Consider the following 18,947-nt stretch of genomic DNA (forward strand, 5'->3'; position numbering starts at 1 on the left):
CCTCTTCCATGTGATTTTTTTTAAACAAAAATTCAACTTGAATTGCTAATACATGAACAACTGTAATATTCAAAGTGAAAGAGAATTACTAGACATAGGCATTCATTTGAATGAATTTCTTTTCAATTTGGATTTTATAAGTGTTGCAACTTAAAGCCTTGAGACTCTCAATTATAGTTAAGAGACTGAGCCACTTTGGGCAGTTAGTAGATAATTTTATTATATGAAAAGGAAATGTCAATGTCAGAATACTTATTAGGCAAGTCATTCACCAAAACTGCTCTGCAGAAACCATATTTGCTTTCTCACTAGGATAACAGCATAACTCTAACGCTTTTTATTGGAATTTCATTCTTCAAAAGATAAAATTATGCCACTAAATGTGAAACAACATTTGTAAAACATACAACTGATAAAAGACCGATGTCCAAAATATACATGAAGATCGTGTATAAATCAAGAAATTCAGACAACCTAACTGAAAAATGGGCAAGAGATTTGAAGAAATACGTAACCAAGGAATATGAAAATAAGTGTTCAACTACTTTAACAATCATGTGAATGCAGTCTGAAACAATGCACATTGATATACACTCACTTGAATAGTTATGAGAAAAAGACTGGCAAAGCTAAGTATTGATAAAGATATGGATCTATAGGAATTATTATATACTGTTGATGGGAGTGAAAATCTGCCAGCTGGTAAAATTCTTAAAAAAATTCTGGATAAGCTGAATATATGGATACATCGAATAGAAATGTTTATAAGTGTTCATCAAAATATATGAATTAGAATTTGTATTATATTACTAATAATTGCTAGAAATGGAGAAAAAGTCCAGTGTTCATCAACAGTAGAATGGATAATATATTTGTTATAGAATGTTACACACCAGAGAAAATCACTTAACTACAGATGTAAACAACATAAATAATGAACTAAGATAATGCTTAATCAATGAAGGAAAATTTGAAAAAATACACATTATATTATTTCTTTATATAAGGTGCTAAATCAAGTAAGTAATTTTATATTTTAAGAGGCTATTACATAGAACTTGCTCTGCTCCCTGAATGACAGGCCAAGAACTCTGAGAGACAAGGTATTGAGGCAAGGAATACAACCTTATTCAGAAAGGTGGCTGACTGAGAAGATGGCAGAGGAACGTCTCAAAATAACCATTCTGTGGCGTCTGGATGCCTGATTCTTTTACAGAACACAGATGGGGGAAGGCGGTAAAGCAACAAAGAAAAAAAAAAAAAGCCCATTAACTTGTAAATATCTTCTAGAATGGCAAGCCTTGGGGAGGGGATGTGTTAATTTTTTCCTTTGTGTAACCATTCACAGGTGGATAGGGTCCTGAACAAAGGCATTTTGGTTTAATATTCAGGCAGAGGGGCAGGGTTCCCTGAGGCAGGCTGTTATCTATAAACAGTATCTTTTTAGTGAGCCAACACAACAGGAAGCAAAGGTTAAACTAACAGATCCAATATGGAGTCAGAATTGGCTCTTCCCTGAAACAGTAATAGTTGAAAACATTGGTTTTCCAGTAAAGGCTGAAGATTCATCTTCAAGTTATTTGACCTTGGTCAGATTGCTTCACCATTAGGTGCCTCCTGCCTTTATTGGCAAATAAGTCACTGTACTAACACTAATCTTATATGGCTCCTGTGTGTTCAATGAAATAATGTAAATAAAGTACATCCCAATATTAAGATTCATGTCACACTGAAAATACTCAATAAACACAATTACATTAACTTAAATAACAATGTATCACTCATTAAAAAAAGAAATAAGAAAAGCCCTAAATAGAAATATCAATGGAAATCTATTTAACTCAAAATTGCATTATGCTATATATAATTAGTTTCTACTCTCTTGAGTAGCTCAAGTATTTTAGATTCCTTTTTTAAAGATTCCATTGTATTCAATTCCTTTTTGATTAAAACACACTGAATTGCAGCTGAAATCTGAGTGAATCAGCATTCAGTACTAGACATGGTTACAAACAGCTAACTCAAGGATAAGATTTTGGTACTGGCTTTTTGACCAGCTTTAGGTTTAAAGGCAATGAGGATAAGGCTAACACCAGAGAATGGAACTGTGGTATTCTAAGGAATTTGGTGTCAAAACTGTCACTTAAACCATCACCTGTGATTGCTTGGAATAACATGCCTACTGAAGACACAGATATGGAAGATCATTTGTGCTGTGTGTGTGTGTGTGTGTGTGTGATCATTTGTGCTGTGTGTGTGTGTGTGTGTGTGTGTGTGTGATCATTTGTGCTGGGTGTGTGTGTGTGTGTGTGTGTGTGTGTACGTGCTCATGCTCAGTTGTGTCTGACTCTTTCCAGCTCCATGGACTGTAGCCTGCCAGGCTCACTGTCCATGGGATTCTCCAGGCAGCAATACTGGAGCAGATGGCCATTTTCTTCTCCAGGGGATCTTCCCAATGCAGGGATCAAAGCTGCATCTCTTGCATCTCCTGCATTGGCAGGTGGGTCTTTACCACGAGCACCACCAGGGAAGCACTGAAAAACTGAAGAACAAAACCAACATGCTTTTTTTCAATTCCGCATTCAAAGTGTATGGAGAGAGCCAGTAAACTTTCTATCGCTGCCAATTAAAAAAAAAAAATTCAACAGCCAAAAACCATAGAAAGAATTTGTTACTGGTGGGTGATAAATTATTATGTATGTTGAGTTAACAAACTTGTCAGATTTCTTTGGTTATTCATTTGGGAAAAAAAAATGAGACCTGAAAGTTTAATTGATAACATTTAGATAATTTTGAAGATCAAAAACTCCAAATCCCACTGAACATTTCTAGTCAGCAGAGACAGCTCCTCTCCCACTGTCTGATGCAATCTATCTTGCATTAATTGGACATCCATTAAGACTTTAATTTAGATACCTATCTTTCAAGGGCCTGTCAATTTTCTTCATTCCTACCACTCCTCAGTGAATCTTGAACTGTAATTATGTTCAGATTCCAGCTTATGCCAGGCTGCCAGTTAAGAAATTGAACGTGGAATAGCAAAAGTGTGAATGGTTTTCAAATTCATGTGTTCAAAACCATACGTAATTTTTGAAAGAATTTAATAAACTAAGAGAAGAAAAATGTAAGTTCAAAGCATTGCATCTAGCATCTAGGTATTTCTTTCTCTCTCCTCTTTCAATGCTAGTATACTCATTTTGAGATTTAAGTACTAGAAGGTTCTGAGTACAGTTAAGAACTGTGTCTGATACAGTATCCAGTAGCCAAATGTGCCTACCAAGCAATTTAAATGTGGTTATCCAAATGAAGATGTGCTTTAAATGTGAATAATGCACATCAAATTTTGAAGATTTGAAAGTCTTACATCTTGACTTGATTTGTATACCTTAAAAGTAAATCATCATTAGTGCATTTTTATATTTATTACACGGTGAAGTAATGATATTTTGGATAAACTAGATTAAATAAAACTTGTTATTAAATTATTCTACCCAATTATTTTTAATGTGGATACTAGAACATTTAAAATACTTAAGTGGCTAACACTGTATTTGTATTCAATATTATATATCTGGAAGAAAGGATCTAAAGATTTAGAGTGCCGACATAAATTTATAATGTACTTTTGGTTTATACACCTATTAACTAAGACCCCATAACAAGGCCTAGAATTTATTCTCTTCATCAATACTTCAACAGTTCTTTGCTGAGAAGAGGGCCAAGACCCTTGAAAAGTGCACAAATGAAAATATCTGGAATCCTAGAGTAGAGTTTTGGGATGGTGACATTGAATCAGACCCACAGCTTCAGTGGGGAGGATAGAATTCAGCTTTTACACATGATTGGTCAGTTCTCACAGATACTATAACGGACAACAAAGGCAGAGTGAGTTTCCCTGTCTCCCACTGGGCTGTAGTGTAGGATATAGCATTTATTTTAAACTGGCCACTAACAAATTCTTTGACTGTGTGGATCATAACAAACTGTGGAAAATTCTGAAAGAGATGGGAATACCAGACCACCTGACCTGCCTCTTGAGAAATCTGTGTGCAGGTTAGGAAGCAACAGTCAGAACTGGACATGGAACAACAGACTGGTTCCAAATAGGAAAAGGAATACGTCAAGGCTGTATATTGTCATCCTGCTTATTTAACTTATATGCAGAGTACGTCATGAGAAACGCTGGGCTGGAGGAAGCACAAGCTGGATTCAAGATTGCTGGGAGAAATACCAATAACCTCAGATATGCAGATGACACCACCCTTATGGCAGAAAGTGAAGAAGAACTAAAGAGCCTCTTGATGAATGTGAAAGAGGAGAGTGAAAAAGTTGGCTTAAAGCTCAACATTCAGAAAACTAAGATCATGGCATCCAGTCCCATCACTTCATGGCAAATAGATGGGGAAACAGTGGAAACAGTGACTGACTTTATTTTTCCAGGCCCCAAAATCACTGCAGATGGTGACTGCAGCCATGAAATTAAAAGATGCTTACTCCTTGGAAGGGAAGTTATGACCAACCTAGACAGCATATTAAAAAGCAGAAACATTACTTTGCCAACAAAAGTCTGTCTAGTCAAGGCTATGGTTTTCCCAGTAGTCATGTATGGATGTGAGATTTGGCCTATAAAGAAAGCTGAGCACCCAAGAATTGATGGTTTTGAACTGTGGTATTGGAGAAGACTCTTGAGAGTCTCTTGGACTGCAAGGAAATTCAACCAGTCCATCCTAAAGGAGATCAGTCCTGGGTGTCCATTGGAAGGACTGATGTTGAAGCTGAAACTCCAATACTTTGGCTACCTGATACGAAGAACTGACTCTTTTTGAAAAGTCCCTGATGCTGGGAAAGCATGAAGGCAGGAGGAGAAGGGGATGAAAGAGGATGAGATGGTTGGATGGCATCACTTACTCAATGGACATGAGTTTGGGTAAACTCCAGGAGTTGGTGATGGACAGGGAGGCCTGGCACGCTGCAGTCCATGGGGTCGCAAAGAGTCAGACACGACTGAGCGACTGAACTGAACAAATTCTTTTATTTTTTTTCATACCCATAAGGTTTAGGTAGCAAAAGGTAGATATAGGAGAGGCATAAGAATGTTGTTTCCTGTTTATGGGTCTTAGTATTTAATGCAAAAATAATTCCACTGGAAGTAATCAAGACTAAGTTAACTTTCCCTCAGGCAGACTAAACTTAATCAGTCGTCCTGACTCTAGGCTTTAAACTCCTTTCCTCAGAACATTTATACTTCAGAAAATTTGTGGTTGCCCATTCTTTAGCTGCCCCTTTATTCATTGTTTTCACAAAGATTCTGGCCAGTTTTACAAGATCGAAATGTCTTTCTCAAGGACCTGGGTACCATGTCTTTAAAATGTAATTATTTAAAGAAATAGGACCCCTTTTCAGTCTCTGTGGGAGGGTAAAGCAGGCACCTTGCTACAAGTTGCAAGACTACCTCTTGTCATGAAGATACTAGAATATTTATTTTTTCTTCATGTAAAGCCAGTTAACAAATATATATAGCTGGTGATCTCCATTTGCCAACTCATAAAATTTCTCTGATCCTTTTCAATAAGTAGTTTTAAGTCCAGGCTGAATTAAGGCCTTTCTCCCCCGATTGCTTGCAATAGTCTTGAATAAAGTATCCCTTGTATGTTTAAGTTTGTTCAGTTCAATTGTTGCCTTGACAGGAGATTCAAAAATGCTTCCATTGTTCCTGAAGCCTAGATCAACTGTCAGCCATTATGGTCTTACTACATCAGATGTAGTCACAAGCTAGCTATCAAATTAAGTCAAAAACCTGGGACTCTTCATGGGAGTAGAGATTGATGATAAATTGCCTTGGACCAACCTACAAGCACACTAAGTTTGAAGAAAACTTTAGAATCTTCTTCTAGATCAATTTAATTGTGTTAGGGGTAATTTTTCTTATATATATAGATATATATATATAGATATATATATATATATACACACATACATGTGGTATACATAGTATAAGCTTATTGACTATGCACGGAGAGCATTTGAGACAAATGCTAAGAATGCTTACTTTTGACTATAGGAGAAATTTGAAAAAATTACATGATTCACCTGTGTGTCTAAATATACATATTCAATATTTCATTGAGGCAAAAATAAAGTACATATCAAACATGCTTAGGCTAGTCTGAAAACTGCACCTGCTTCAGTTGCCAAGATAAAATGACCTGGAGACCTGGATCCCATTAAGTTGTGGTGATTATACAAACACTGCTTCTTCTCTAGAGGCTACAATAAATCGGAAACCAACCATATTCTTGGAAGGTGCAGTGTCAGAGAATGGGAGGGAGAGTTTTAAACAGTGGTTGGTTCAATATGCACACAGTAGAGGAGTTTCACTCCTGTAGGCAAATAGAAGAAAGAGATTGATAAACAGTTTCTGGTCCTGCCACTAGTACTTAAATGTTGTCTCACGGTTGCCAGTGGCTCAGGTTCTGGTAGATTGCCTCATAAAAGTCAAATTAATATCCTCTACTATGAAAATGGAGAAGGCAATGGCACCCCACTCCAGTACTCTTGCCTGGAAAATCCCACGGATGGAGAAGCCTGGTAGGCTGCAGTCCATGGGGTCGCTAAGAGTCGGACATGACTGAGCGACTTCACTTTCACTTTTCCCTTTCATGCACTGGAGAAGGAAATGGCAACCCACTCCAGTATTCTTGCCTGGAGAATCCCAGGGAGGGACGGCGGAGCCTGGTGGGCTGCCGTCTATAGGGTCGCACAGAGTCGGACATGACTGAAGCAACTTAGCAGCACTATGAAAAAGTATAAGTCAATTTTTAAACCATCAACCAACACTTAGGAAAAAAAGCATGCATCTCAATATATGTTGAGATTAGATAGACAACAAACAACACAAAATTCTTTTAAATTACAGTAGGGTAAAGCAGGCTATGAGTAATTGAATACTGGTGCAGTTTGTACTGACCTTTATTACATAAGCTCAACTTTACTGAGAGGTCTAAGAAGTTCCTAATTTCTCAATGCTAACAAAATCATTTTAGCTTTAGGAAGAAAACAGTCTTATTGCAGTGAATCAATGGACTCTCCTATACCTCAGTTAGAAGAAAATGACTTTTAGCTTGAGACCTAAAGAATGAGAAGTAGCTGGCTTATGACAAAAAGAAAAAAAGTAAGCATAACAACTCAGAGGTGAGAAAAAATGGCCATATTTGAGGTTCTGGAAGACAACCAGTATGATTAATGCTTGACCACTAAGAATTACAGAATAAGATTACAAAGGTAGACTAGGGCCTGGTCATACCAACATTGAGACTTGGGTTTTGTTCACAATATAATGGGAAGCCACTGAAGAATTTTAAATAGCACAGCTGAAATCATCAGTGCATGAAGGTGGGGATGAGGAACCCTCACCTCAAAAGATAAAAGTAGTGATGATGAAATTATGAAGCCAAAGGTATTTTCTCAGAGAAGCTGACAGGTTTGTCAGAGAGAAGAGACTGTGGAATCCAAACACTCCACAACTTTAGGTGCTTTAAGGATCGGGGGACTGAGGATCTCCTGTTGAGTAGATTGCAGGAAAAAAATAATATGTCTTTGGGGAACAAGTAGTTTTAAACTGAGATAAAATTGTGAAGGGATAGAGACGTTTGCAGACAACAAAAGTGTCACACTATCTAAAAATCATAGTTACCTCAGTTGAAGAGCAAAATTTTCAAAATTGCGATTCGGGTAAAATAATAAAGAATAGAGTGTTCCCAGTAGGCCATTGAGATGTCACACAACAGCTTCCTGGCTTCGTGTTATTCTGCTGGCTGCGAGCATATGCCATCATTGCCTTGGTTGTTATAAGGCAGCCAATATAAAAAAGACCAGTACTTTATCAATACCCTATATGAAGGATGCTTAGTAGATATGTACCTAGATGAAGAAAAAATTATGATTTTCTGAAAAATTTTGGAATTTTACATCTAAAGTTTAGAGAGCAAGATGATGAGTTATACAGAGTCTCCCCATTAAACTTCTTTTCATCCTTTATAAAAAGTTGTGGAATAAACTCATCTGTAAAGAGAAGTTTAAAGGCTTCAGGGAGACTAGCGAAAGAGGACAGTAGGTCCTCCTGATGCTAGTGTAATAAAATACACTGTGAGAAATGAACTCAAGTCTACAATGAAGCCTTTTATCACACCGTTAGACAAAAGAGCTTCAGATGGACATGGACTCAAACAAGTTGAAGCAATATTTGGAGGGTGACAGGCCCAGGCGACAGGCCCTCCAACAAAAAATTCATTTCTGTTAAATTTTAGCAACCCAGAGTTTGAAACTTGGGGATTTTTAGTAGACCATAAACCTCTCAATTAATTACATTAATTAAAGCATTGTGATTAAAGCAATCATTAATCTTTGATTAAACATAAGTCAATATCTCATTTCTAAACCCAGAGGTTATTTACAATAAGTGAGATGAGACACATTTTAATAGCTCCTATTTTGCTCTACAACTGAAATGAAGCTAGCTTAAATGTGCTGCATCTTTTGTGATTGTAGTTGCATCTGTCGGTATGGTTGTATGATTGATATAACTAAGCATTTTTTTCCTAGCAAGGTGTTTGATTAGATACCACTGGAAATTAGTTATCTTATAATCTTTCTGTTTAAACTGCACATTTATTTGTGAGGATACATACAGATTACATTGAGTCCCATGTCAGGGAAGATAATTTCCAAAGTTATTTTCAGAAAGACAAAATAGAGTTAATTCACTTCAATTTAAGAAGCATCTGTTAAATCAGCTTTTAGGGTAAAAATGGCTCCAGAACAATTTATTCTTTTGAGTGGTAAATTATTTAGTAGAGGTGCTGCTGCTTTTGAGTTTGATTTGGTGAACAGAGACATCATCATTAAGTTCATCATTAAGTTCTAAATAAGAAATTTGATAATTATAATAAATCAAAGAGAAATCAATCAATGGAAAATTAGCTGACAGTATGGCATAAAGACTCACGTGTATCCATATTTTTCTTCAGTCACATCCCTGATCCCACTGTCCTCTTTCGCTAGTCTCCCTGAAGCCTTTAAACTTCTCTTTACAGATGAGTTTATTCCACAACTTTTTATAAAGGATGAAAAGAAGTTTAATGGGGAGACTCTGTATAACTCATCATCTTGCTCTCTAAACTTTAGATGTAAAATTCCAAAATTTTTCAGAAAATCATAATTTTTTCTTCATCTAGGTACATATCTACTAAGCATCCTTCATATAGGGTATTGATAAAGTACTGGTCTTTTTTATATTGGCTGCCTTATAACAACCAAGGCAATGATGGCATATGCTCGCAGCCAGCAGAATAACACGAAGCCAGGAAGCTGTTGTGTGACATCTCAATGGCCTACTGGGAACACTCTATTCTTTATTATTTTACCCGAATCGCAATTTTGAAAATTTTGCTCTTCAACTGAGGTAACTATGATTTTTAGATAGTGTGACACTTTTGTTGTCTGCAAACGTCTCTATCCCTTCACAATTTTATCTCAGTTTAAAACTAGCATCAATTTCTGCACAGCATTCAGCAGAAGTACTCAGGAGTTCCTTATGAGATATCATACAAATCAAAACAGATAATCAAATATTATATAGCATCTATTTGTAATCATACCTTTAGACATTTTTATATATTTAATAAATTAAATTAGATCTGTTGGATTAGTATGAAGAATAATTGCCTCATCCTATCTGTCTTTAGAAATTTCTAATAAAAATAATGATTCATATTTTAAGGAACTCTGAGTAATATTAAATCTTTATTGCTTTACTGTTGTGATAGGCCCTATTTATGAAAAGAGGCTTTTAAAATGATTTATCTCACTAACGCGTTTTTAAACAATTGGTTTCATATGCTTTTTTTAAACTTACATGTACATACGAAAAGTGAAAGTGAAAGTCGCTCAGTTGCGTCCGACTCTTTGCAACCCCATGGACTATACAGTTCATGGAATTCTCCAGGCCAGAATACTGGAGTGGGTAACCTTTCCCTGCTCCAGGGAATCTTTCCAACCCAGGGATGGAAGCCAGGTCTCCTGCATTGCAGGCAGATTCTTTACCAGCTGAGCCACAAGGGAAGCCCTATATGTGTGTGTGTGTGTGTGTGTGTGTGTGTGTGTGTGTGTGTGTATATATATATATATATGTATGTATGTATGTATGTATGTATGTATGTATATGTATATATACAAATGTGTATGTATGTATATATATACATATATATATATACATACATATTCTCAAATAGATAGCAGTAGTATCAACATTGCTTTTCATTGTCAATTTCTAAATCAGTGACTTCTGCTTTTTGAAAAATTTCTTCTTTGGAAAAAATGTCAGGTCCATCTGAAATGTACCACTTCTTCATCTGGATTCTTGATGCCATGCGTTGTCTTGATGATTTACTCTCTTTGAATAAAGATCTTTGTTCCTGTCTCAAGTCTGCTTCCCTTTTTTAAAATTATGTACCACAATTAGTGATTCTATACTAATTACAATGAACGTGACAAATCAGACCAAATTCTGGACTCTGTTTCTTCCGCTCATCATTGCTACCCACTCTCTGGTTATTGTTTCCTTTAAATGTTTTTTCACACACACAAAACCCCTACCCCAAACCATCAACCCATTCAGGTCTAAACCATTTGACTTCACTTTTTGAAGCACTATTCATCAACCCCTTTCTGGCTTCAACATTTCTTGTTTAGACTTAATTCATTGCTTATCATAAAACTTATTCTTCAGCCAACGCTCTCAAATCATTTGTGCGTTTTACATTTTGTTTCACCACACTGAAAAATGATTCTACATTAGTTATGACAAATGCCTCTCTATTATGCATCCAAGCCTTTGAATATTGGTTAAGAGAAATATTCTGCTTTCTTATGTCCAGTTTCCCCCCCCCAAATCAATGCATGTTGATGTATGTCCAGTTCTTCTCCCAGAATCATTGCATCCTGATTTATGTCCAGTTCTTCTCCCCAAATCAGTGCATCCTAATCTACTAATCTAGGCTCAGGGAATTTAGAATAGTCATTGACGATAATATACAAGGTTGACACTCACATAGTTTGCTCATCTTTTCTCTCATGCACTCTTTTTCTCCCAGTCTTGCATATAAATACTATAAAGCATAGAGCTGTATGTCCAAAACATATAGCAAACTTAAGAAGAGAAATTCTTTTTCTAATATTTTTTAGAACTCCATGATAGTATAAGGTAACTACACATTTCCTTTTCTACCTTCCTTCAAAGTTTAAATTATTTCCTTCGAAAATGACCTGTCACCTGAAACTTTCAGTGTCTGACATCTGCTTGTGTCTTTTAAAAAGACCGTTCGAAAATGATAGATGAGCAGCAACTAAGGTAATTCTTCTATTATAATGGGCATATTGCAAAATCGAGCATTTGAGCTGATATTCTTCTCACTTGACAACTAATTTAATTCATGGCAACACAATGGGCTGTGAAGATTGATTGCTTATATATCAAATTTCAAAGAAAGAAAAATATATAGTCAAATTAATTTTTCATAGCTTAACTCCCAACAAAAGTACATAGAGAAAGATAAGTAGAGATCCATGGAAGAGCAGATAGGAAAAGCATACCTCAAGCTGTATAAATGCAAGATGAAGTCAAAAGTTAAAATAATGTTCACAACTGACTATCTCTATTTGTCAAGAAGAGGAGATTCCATAAATTCTGGAGCTAATGAAAACTTAATACTTTATAAAATAACCCACTCCATATTCTTAATTTATTTATACACTCATAAAAATCCAGATGCAAGTAGATTCAAAGTAGAATTGTTAATAATTTGAGACAAGAAAGATAAAAATTAGTTATCAACAGAATCTCCACATTGTCTTTAGTCAAATGTGTGTATTCCTGACAGCCCAAACACAGCTTTAACTTCAGCCTAATGTATAACCAGAAACCCCACTCAAGCTTCAAGGCTGAAGCTCTACTACATGAACATATTTTTAATACGTTTTTTCATAATGCTTACTGTCTATAGAATGGTCCCTTTTATGTGTAAAATGATGAAATTATTAGCAAATGAATTAGCGTCTCCAAGAGAATGCTGCCATTTTAATAACAGAGAAAAACTGTATTTGGTATCATTGGTACCATAGTTCATGCAAGCAAATATTTCAGATAGCAAGTGCTTCCTGTTTGAAACAAAATAATCACTTTATTTGAGGAATCTTCCATAGAAGTATTTCTGAAATGTAAATCAGTCATCTTGTTGAGTTTCTTTAATGGGATTAGGTAAATTTTAACATTTATGGTAATTTTGCTTTTCTTTGTTTCACATTGGTACTGAGTTTGTTTGGGGAGTCCATATCCCTTAGGAATATGGTAAAATTCCAATGTTTCTACCTGTGACCTTAAAATTTACACATGACTTTAAGAGGTAATTGACTCTTTGGGATTTAACCCTTGGCCCCAGAAAGATGATCAGGTTCTTAGTTTCTACTTCTCATAACTGCTTCTGTGAAAATCAGCATTTTCTTTTATAATCTTTTACATAAAAATCTCTGTGGTTAAGAAAATTTCAAACCACAAAAATTATTAATGAAGTAAGAATCAATACAATTTTCCCTGATTAAAGTATATCAAATTGACAGCATATATTTTATTTCTTCAATTTTTTTATGTATATGTTTTCAGCTCATCTCTAGATGATCAACATCTGGTTGGTGACAGATAGTTAGTTAGTTATGTGAGTTTATAATTATAGTTAGTTATGTGATTCTCCATTAGTTTTCCCTCACATAACTAACAATAATATCATCTAATTATATGACAAGTTTATGTAACAACTTAACGAGAAGGTTGGGTGGGTAGAATAATGGAAGCCAAAAGATGTTCCTGTTTTAATCCTCCAAATCTATGAATATGTAACTTTTCATTGTAAAGCTATGGTTCATATGTAATTGAGTCAATGACCTTGAGATGGGGAGATTATCTTGGATTGTGTTAATTTGTCATAGGGACAAATGGGAAACTAATATAGAAGTTGTGGGTGTATTAAATATGAAATGAATTATAATATGTAAATATAATTGTAAGATGTAAATTATAATATGCAAAATATTAGAAGATTATTTCACTTTTAATCATACCTTCTGAATTAACTACTGTATTAATTTACTTTTTTTTTTTAATCAAACTTTATTTTTTGGTCTTGCCATGTGGCTTTGTGGATCTTAATTCCCAGACCAGGGATTGAACCTGCATCTTTGGCAATGAAAGCACAGAGTCCTTAGTGCCGGATCACCAGGGGGCTTCCTGAATTTTTAATCATGATATTATGAGAAGTAATTAGCAGGAGAGCTAAATAATAGAGAAGGAAATAGATTAAAGAAAAGTGTAGTAACTCAGGATGTGATTTCAATAAGAAAAAATAGAGAAGTGTCTTATTACAGTATTGTAACAAATTAGGAAAAGGACCACTAACAAGTCTAAACCTTCGTTTTCCAGAGGCAATTATTTATGAAATTTTCTTAAGCTGTGAGAGTAGAGGGAACACAGTACAGTAAAATTAGCTTTAATCACAAAAATGTGTTTTATGATATTTTAAACACTCTTACTTCCCTATATACATATATATCTCTCAAAAACATAGATACTAACTTTACTTTAAATAAAATAACTTTCTGTTGGATCTAGAGGATAAAATAAGAGATATTTATGATATTGTATTATATCATGCTAAGAAATCTCATCATAAAATTTATAGATGTTTTCTACAATAGAATCAGCAATGTATATTTTCTTTGAATAATTTTATAAGTGAAACACTTCTATAAAATTGACTTTTGATCATTCAGGACCTGATCATTTGTTTTCAAGGCACTTCTGCTGTTCTGAACATTTTTGGCATCAGACATTTTGATTCAGTTTTGGCTCTGGCTCATGTGCCTTGGGGTGATAGACTGTGGGTGACCATCCAACTGCATCCACAACATCTGGAGCCCAAGTCCCCACTGAGGAAAAACAGCAGGGCTAGCAGAAAAGATGCCAGATGTGCTATAATTATTGTATTTGCAAAAGAAGTTGGTTTTCTGTACTGTTGTCACTTTTAATACTTCAAAAAAATCTGGTAACAATTTGGTATTTTATTAAGGGTCTGTGACAGTATTAAAAATCTATGTGAATCCATTGGTAATAATAATAAAACACAATTTGCTATTTGGGTCTACAAGGGGTAGGGAAGCCTGACACATAAACAGCAGATTGTTAGATATCATTTAACTCAACAAATGATTCAGAACCACTTTTAAGAAGGACTGATGGTGTGGTTTCTTCTTTCCTCTGTTTTAAATCAATCATTGTTAATTCGTCAGACCACAAGAGGTAGCTTTTAAGCACAGAAAAGATGATCCAATATAATTCCATTTCAACCTATTCAACAGAACTAGGCACACTCATATTCATAACAAGATAAATTAAAGTGTTAAAGTGACTCCTCACAGAGTCAAGGAACTAGAAATACCTGAATACACACGGTGGGGGTAGTGGTTTAGCTGCTAAGTCGTGTCTGACTTTTGCGACGCCATGGTCTACAGCCTGCTGAGCTCCTCTGTTCATGGGGTTCCAGGCAAGAATACTGGAGTGGGTTGCCATTTCCTTCTGCAAGAATACACATAGAAGACCACAATGATTTACAGCTCTTCCCTGTCCTCTCCTAGCTTCCTCCTCCCCACACCGATTTCCTTCATGCTAACAATATGCCCAGCTCCAGCCAGCAAAACTAAAAGGCAAAAGTGCTGGGAAGCTTTTGGCAAAACATTTAGTTTCCTTACACACATGGAAGAAAAGAGCTTTATCTTGCTGCCTTTGCTATGTTATCTTATTTGAAATATAGATTTGATGCTACAAATGTGGTGGTCCTATTATAATCATTAGGTGATAAAAGAAGGACAAAGGGACCGTAGAGGAGAATAAAAGAAGAACAGATCCTGGGTAAATTGTTGAGCAGACAAATTGATGCCAGCAGCTTCTCCACCCCCCTCAGCCTCCTTGTTAAGTGGAATAATAAATCTTTGCATAGTTTAAGCCCTTATTAATTCAACTTTTGCTACTTGCAGCTGATAGCTTTTCAAGTTGACAGACAAAATATAAATATCATGTAGTAAAAAGGGACTAAAGTAAACTATTTAATAAGCCACCAGGGAAGCCCAAGGATACGGGAGTGGGTAGCCTATCCCTTGTCCAGCATATCTTCCTGACCCAGGAATCAAGCTGGGGTCTTCTGCATTGTAGGCAGATTCTTTACCAGTTGAGCTACCAGGGAAGCCCAAATATTATATATATATATACAGATTAGGATATGATAAATATAAACCATGTAAGAATAAATAATGATGAGAAATCTCCTTTAAATGGAGGCTAGTAGAGATTTTTCCAGAGGAGAAAATTTTTTTTTAATCACGTGGCTGAATAGGATATTGTGTCACTTAAAATATTGAGTAGCTTTCAATCACTTAGGTGATAAAATTCTGAAATACCAAAAAAAAAAAAATTCTGAAATACCTTCAAGGTCCAATGATAAACTGATCTCAGACACCATTTCCAACTTCTTCTCCAGCAAAGGATCTCATTACCTCAAACCTTAAATGGTGTCAAACCTATCATCGTTTTCCTACAATTCACTCACTCATTGGGCTCTTCTGGTGGCTCAGCTGGTAAAGAATCTGGCTGCAATGCGGGGGGTCTGGGTTCGATCCCTGGGTTGGGAAGATCCCCTGGAGAAGGGAACAGCGACCCACTCCAGTATTCTGGCCTGGAGAATTCCATGGGCTATATAGTCCATGGGGTCCCAAAGAGTCATACACGACTGAGCGACTTTCACTTTTTCCCTCCAATTCACTCACTCATTCATTTATTCATTCAAAAATATTCATTGAGCACTAATTATGTGCAAAGCATTGCCACAGAAAACAAACAAAACCCTTCTGCAGATGTATGTTTATTGTTATGTCTTTTTCCCAATGCTGATGTATCAATTAGACCAAAAGTTCCAAAGCAGCAGGGATTGTATTTCTTTTGCTCAACATTTTATTCCAAGCATCTAGCTGTGTTCCTGGTACATGACACGAAATCTCATAGTATTTATTAAATGCATGAGTGAATAGATGAGTCTGCCTCTGCTATTTTATGAAAACAATAGAAAGTATTGGGAAAGTTTTCTTTTTTAACTTCCTATTGCAAATCTCTGGATAAATCAGGAAATTATTGTTTCTATAATGTTGAGATAATTGCAGTGTCCAAATCAAAACAAATACAATTTAAAAGATTAAAATATTTTACTATCAATTTTGTGGGCGGTATTTAAAATACTGTATTAAGTACAGGAATAATTTACAACATATTCTTGAACATTTCAAAGCTATAGTTATGCTTTGAAAATATTTTTAAAATAACAGAACTTTACTTATTTGAATTATTACTTACCGTGACATTCTGCCTGTAGGCTTTTCTTACTTTAGTCTGTATGACCAATGAGTCCTACCTTCCTGATACTAACACAGTTACTTTCCTTTTCAATGTTGAGGTTATGAAGCATCTATAATTCTTAAATTCTTTGTGATTTTTCTTCACAGTACCTTCTGAAGTCAAAGGTCTCCAAAAGCAAATAGAGAAGCTATAGATGGACTCAGTAGGGAACCAACCACACAGAATGAGTTGAATTACACCATGGGAACCAGTTTTTGAAGATAGTCTCTCTGGGTCAGGCTGGAGTACAGTGTTAATGTCAAACAACCATCCACACAGACCAAGGTCTCCTGTGACTTCAGCAGTTGTTCCCATTAAAGTAGTCAATTGAGTTCCTTATAATGATTGAGTCCATTTATACAGGTCTGAATCTATTCCAAAAGAAAGTACACTGGTTATGATGGACTTAATATCTTTACCAGGGAGCTCACTGTGTGTTTTGTATATACTCTGTACTGCCAATTTCCACATATCTTTGCCGTCTATGTAACCGCCGACCATAGAATCACGATTGTGAATTAAAAATAAAATCTGGCATTGAAAGGCCTGCTTGCATCTGGAAACATGCCCCACATTTCCTTTATCAGAAAATACACTATTTTTATAAATGTAATGAATCATTGGCTTCCCTGGTGGCTCAGTGGTAAAGAATCCATCTGCCAATGCAGGAGACACAAGTTCTATCCCTGGGTTGGGAAGATTCCCTGGAGAAGGCAATGGCAATCCACTCGAGTATTCTTGCCTGGGAAATCCCATGAACATAAGGAGTCTGGTGGGCTACAGTCCATGGGGTTGCAAAGAGTTGGACATGAATTAGTGACTAAACAACAAAATAACAAATTAATCATGTTACTTTCACCTAAAACATCCCAAATAATAAAAGCTCGTGTTATCAAAATACCATATTTCCAATCAAATAAAGAAAGATTAGTATCCCAGAAGTGAAGGAAGAAAAATGCTATATAAATCATAACAATGTAATTATTTGGTTTAATTAAAGTTCTTTGAGTTCTTAGGGAAAGAATTCAATATGAATATAAAGAATTATGATTTTTATAAGCTAGGTAACTCATATCAAGAAAACAATTTCTATAATTTAAAGAATATTTTATTAGTTTTAAAATTATAGTTTTGACAGTAGTACATAATTTCAGTATAGCTATGAAAGGAAGAAAAATATTAATTATACTTATTAGAAAAGAATTACAGATGGTATTTTAGCTTGATAAAAAATACAGAATAGGAATTTCATAAAAAGCATAATATTTTATTGCATCTACATTTTTATTCTAACTCTGGGTTTCCTAATTGTTAAAGCTAGTTTCCTTATGTTGACGGTCCACTGTATAAATTGACCTGGAATATAACTGACATTCTACTGATATCTGTAAACTTCAATTTATGTTTAGCTATTAAAATACATATGCAGCATCTTTGCAGTGATTAGATATATCTGATTTTACTAAAAAATCATTGTAAATTTATTTTCAAAAGCTGGGATATATTGAGTTTATCTGAATTTATTTTTTAAAAAAATAATTTGGACATTTAAAAAGCAACAAAGCAAAAGGCAGACTAAGAAAATGTCTATGCATTTTTACTTGAGTATTTTGGTAAATTATCTATATAAACAATTTTAGAAATGAACTATCTTTTTGGGAAGACATGCTATTGTGATTGATAATTTTCTTCAGATGCTTGGGAAGGTTTTTTAAGTAAATGAGTTCATGTTCTATTTACTTGATCACTGTCAAAAAATGCACATCCCCATTCCAAACCACCATCATAAGCAGAAAAGATAAATGTCTTGCTGTTTGGCTCCAGGTTTACAATTATGACATCTCCTTCCATCCGGCTACTATCCAGCAGAGGTTTCTCACTGCATTTAGGATAAACTCCAAATCCCTTCACACAGTCCGGAAGATTCAACCTGATTGTGATGGTTAGTTTTATGTCTCAATTTAGTTAGGATACAGTACTTAGTTATTTAATCAAACACCAACACAGGTGTTGCTGTTAACCTAGACGGTTAACATGTACAATAAGTTGACATTAAATAAACCTGATTAACCAATGTGGATGGGCTTCACTCCCACTGAAAATCCACAGAAGCAAAACCTGAGCTGTCCTGGAGAAGAAAATCTGTCTCATAACTACAGTATCAATTCCTATCTGAATTTCTACTCTGCTAACCTGTCCTACAGATTTTGGACTTGCCAGTCCCCACAATTGCATAAGCTAGTTTCTTAAAATCAGTCTCTGTGCATGTATATATGTGTATATATACACATACGTATATACATGCATATCCTGTTGGTTCTGTTTCTCTGGAGAACCCTGACTGATACAATGATATTTTCCTTCAGATAGTTTAAAAACTCCTTTTCAGTTGCTGGGAATG

General features: G+C 35.3%; 1 long non-coding RNA gene across 3 annotated transcripts in view; it reads right to left on the bottom strand.

The window, feature by feature from the left end:
• Positions 1–18,947, bottom strand: part of LOC145530204 (uncharacterized) — a 358,605-nt gene that overhangs the window by 37,797 nt on the left and 301,861 nt on the right. For 2 of the 3 annotated variants that reach the window (XR_014071547.1, XR_014071550.1), the window contains exon 5: positions 13,200–14,680. The exons of the other annotated variant lie outside the window; for it this stretch is intronic. This is a non-coding gene — a long non-coding RNA (uncharacterized LOC145530204). Of the gene's footprint in view, positions 1–13,199; positions 14,681–18,947 lie in introns of those variants that run through there. 3 annotated transcript variants of the gene reach the window in all.

Source organism: Giraffa tippelskirchi, chromosome 12 (genome assembly GCF_054371585.1).
Source record: "Giraffa tippelskirchi isolate mGirTip1 chromosome 12, T2T-mGirTip1v1.2.pri, whole genome shotgun sequence".
NCBI lineage: Eukaryota > Metazoa > Chordata > Mammalia > Artiodactyla > Giraffidae > Giraffa > Giraffa tippelskirchi.